General features: G+C 45.9%; 1 pseudogene; it reads right to left on the bottom strand.

Annotated features, from left to right (window-relative positions):
• Nucleotides 1-967: 967 nt before the first annotated feature.
• On the bottom strand, nucleotides 968-2041 carry LOC133072735 (ubiquilin-4-like; annotated as a pseudogene).
• Nucleotides 2042-3840: the final 1799 nt, after the last annotated feature.

The following is a 3840-nucleotide window of genomic DNA, read 5'->3' as shown; positions in this document are numbered from 1 at the left end:
GTCTCTGGTGTACTAGGTTCTGTGCTTGGGGGCCAAGATTTTCCAACAGAAGGATGGAAGATGTAATATTTTTTACTTCCTTTTTTCCTTTTTTTTTTCCCTCCAGGCAATCAATGTTTCACTGTGTTGAGCTGTGTGTCCAATGCTATGATATGAAAATATTGAAGAGCATATTTATGACATTTTCTCAAAGAGTGTGGCTGAAGAAATACTTCTTTTATTTTTCTTTTTTTGGTTCTTACCGCCACTTCTTTTAGGAGTAGATCTCCTTGGGGCTGTGGGTAATCTCCTGACTCTTAGAACAGCTGTTGCCTGAGGATTCACTCCCTTGTTTTGCCCTCAGGTAAAATTAGGTGATGTGTGTAGCTTCCTTTCCACTAGTGCTCCTCTCCCCGGGTCCCTGCTCCTGCCCCAGAGCGCTGTGGGTTTGCATTCAGAGGCGGTGGGAACATTCCTTGCATTTAAGAGACTCATTTGCCATGAAGAGTGGATGGTTTCATTCCCAAACCCTTCTCTTCCAGGGACCCAAGGAGACTAGAACTTTGTGCATTTTCCCTCTCCCCCATGCCCCTCATTTTTAACTACTTTATTTTTATTTATTTATTTTAGTGTAAATTAAACTTTAATATGAGAGAATGCTATACTTTTTGTATATTTGGAAAAAATTCACAAAGCATTTTTGAAAGCACATATTCCCAAGGCTTAATTCCAGAGATTGATTCAATAAGTATCTCAAAGGTAGGAACCAGGAATCTCATGATTGACAAGCACCCCAGGTGCTTCTGACGCAGGTGATCTGTGGACCACACTTGAGATGTGCTGTGGAGGGGTGGGCTCTTTGACCTCAGGCCTGCCCCACAACCTTTTAGGCCTCGGTGCAAGAAGTCTGTCAGAACAACGTCAAAGCCCTTGGATACTACACTGCCCCCACTCCCTAGGGACCTCTGCTATCTTCTGCCCTAGTGCTTCAGTCCCACGCCGAGATGGACCATTCCTGGCTATGCCATGGCTATGCCAGGAAAACCACCTTCAAGCCAAGACCTACCCTCAGGGCACTAGGGATGGAAAGAGGAGCGGAGAGCACCTCAGGCTTGCCTGGGTCTGGGGTGGGTGATCCCGAGTTCAGACTGCCCTCCCACCAGCCACCCCTGGCTCCACCTGCTCCCTGGCAGCACTAAACATGGGCTCCTGGATGTCCGTGTACATGCGGCGGAGGGCGTTATACCCTCCAGGGATGCTCTCCAGGTTGCTTAGGGCCCGGTCCTGGTTCCGCATCATCTCCTGCATCATGGTTGGATTTCGAGCAAGCTCCATTGTCTGCCTCATGAGCTCAGGGTTGTTGAGCATGTGACTGATCTCAGGGTTCCGCTCCATCAGCTGCTGCATCTGGGGGTTGGCCATGATCATGTGGCGCATCAGGTCAGGGTTAGACATCATGTCCTGGACCAGGGGGTTCTCCATGATCTGTGACAGCATCTCAGGATTGGACATCAGCTGCCTCTGCATCTGCTGCTGCAGCTCCATGAAGTTGGCGGAGCCCAAGCCCAGGCTGCCCCCAAAGCCAGAGAGTATGGATGCAGTGGCACTGGGAGGTGCCTCCCCAGTCTCTGGGGAGGTACCCCCTCCACTGCTCCTTCGGCTTCCATGCCTGTATCTGAAGTGGCACTTCCAGAAGTGGAGGGCTGGGCAGCCGTGGCAGGTGAAGCAGGGGTGGTGGAGGGGGCTGAGGCTGGGTCTGGGGTGGAAGGGGAAGAAGCAGTGGCAGTCGCTGGATCTTGAACCTTCTGAGGGGTCTTGATGACCAGATGAACAGTGAGCCCATCCTTGATCCCATGCTGGTTCAGTGTGTCCCCATCCTTGAGGATCTCGCCTGCGAGGATCAGGACCAGCTGATCTGCTGTGCCTTAAATCTCCGGGAGATTTCCTCTTTAAACTCTTTGACCAAGGCTCGGTCGCAGATCACAATTTCTTCCTTGTCCTTGGGGGTCTTGACGGTGACCCGAATGGGGGGCCTTGTCTTGGCCCCACTCGGCTCCAGCATGCCACCACCACACCCTGCCGCCCGCCAGCCCGCCCCGGCTCCTCCTCCTCCTCCTCCTCCCTGCCCGCCCGGCTGGCCGGTCTCGGCCAACTACTTTATTTTTAAATGCATTGAAATTTGTGACAGTCTCCTTTGCTGCATGGACTTCAAACTGCATGAAATGCAATAAATCTCATTTCAGATTAAGAAGAGTCAATGTGGAGGATAACGTACAAGATGACAGAATTTGGAAGCATTCTATTTTTAGGAAATGCCCATTAGCAATTGCTTACATTTTTCACTGTTACTGCTGAGAATTGACTAGTCTGTTTTCCAAAATATGTTGTCCTTTTCTTCTTATATTTTTGTTCCAATTCTGCTAAAGTCTTCTTTTTCTAATTTTGAATTAAAATACTTTAAAATAACTTATCTTAATCTTTTTTTTTTTTTTTTGTCCTCTGCTATAATCTTTAGAAGTTATTGCCAAACTGACTTGCAGTCCTTCTTGGATTTCTACCTCTTGACTAGTTTCCTAATCACCTCTCCTGGGAGCAGTTTACTGGCTGAAGGATACTGTTTAGAACTGCTGTCCTAAAAAAATTGAGAAGATGAAGTTTACCTTTTTCACTTTTTCTTTTTTTTCCCTTTAGTTTCTTCCATTCCCAAGTGTGGTCCATTTGTCTCTATGATGGACTGTAGTGATCCCTGCTTCCAGGTGTTTCTCTCCCTTTGTTTCTAAATCATAGAATATGGCAGTTTTGAGGGGGTGTTGTTTCTGTGATTAAGCTAGAAAAGATTGTGAATTCCTGGCAGACTTTCTCTCTCTTGGCAGCTTTGATTAAATAAATTGCAGCAGTGAAGAGGCCCACGTGGCCAGGAACTGGGGGTTGCTTCTAGTCAACAGTCAGTAAGTAATTGAGGCCCTCCGTACTGCAACAATTATTCATGCCAATAACCACGTAAATAAGCTTGAAACCGAATCCTTCCCCCATTGAGCTTTCGGTTGAGACCCCAGCCCTAAACAACATCTTGGTTATAGCCACATGAGAGATCATGAAGCAGAGGACCAAGCTAATATACGTCTGTATTTCTGACCCACAGAAACTATATTGTTGTAAGTTGCTAAATTTTGGGCCAATTTTTTTTTACACAGGAATAGATAACTAGCATACTAAGAGTTTCTTCACTTTGAAGAATGTGATGAGTCACAAACAAGTCATTCTTTCCTCAAGACAATAAGAATACATATAATTATAAAAATTCAGACTTCATGACCCCTGACTAGAAGAGAGATTTTTAGTCTTTTTTAAAGTGCTAAAGAGAAGAAGAACTAAAGAGCCTCTTGCTGAAAGTGAAAGAGGAGAGTGAAAAAGTTGGTTTAAAACTCAACATTCAGTAAACTAAGATCATGGCATCTGGTCCCATCACTTCATGGGAAATAGATGGGGAAACAATGGAAACAGTGACAGACTATTTTTGGGGGCTCTAAAATCACTGCAGATGGTGACTGCAGCCATTAAATTAAAAGACAGTTGCTCCTTGGAAGGAAAGTTAGGAACAACCCAGCATATTAAAAAGCAGAGACATTACTTTGCCAACAAAGGTCCATCTAGTCAAAGCTATGGTTTTTCCAGTGGTCATGTATGGATGTGAGAGTTGGACTATAAAGAAAGCTGACTGCTGAAGAACTGATGCTTTTTAACTGTGGTGTTAGAGAAGACTCTTGAGAGTCCTTTGGACTGCAAGGAGATCCAACTAGTACATCCTGAAGGAGATCAGTCCTGGGTGTTCATTGGAAGGACTGATGCTGAAGCTGAAAC

This window comes from Dama dama, chromosome 18 (assembly GCF_033118175.1).
Source record: "Dama dama isolate Ldn47 chromosome 18, ASM3311817v1, whole genome shotgun sequence".
NCBI classification, from domain to species: domain Eukaryota; kingdom Metazoa; phylum Chordata; class Mammalia; order Artiodactyla; family Cervidae; genus Dama; species Dama dama.
The sequence above is the reverse complement of the archived record's forward strand: the minus strand, read 5'-3'. Positions and strand labels throughout refer to the sequence as shown.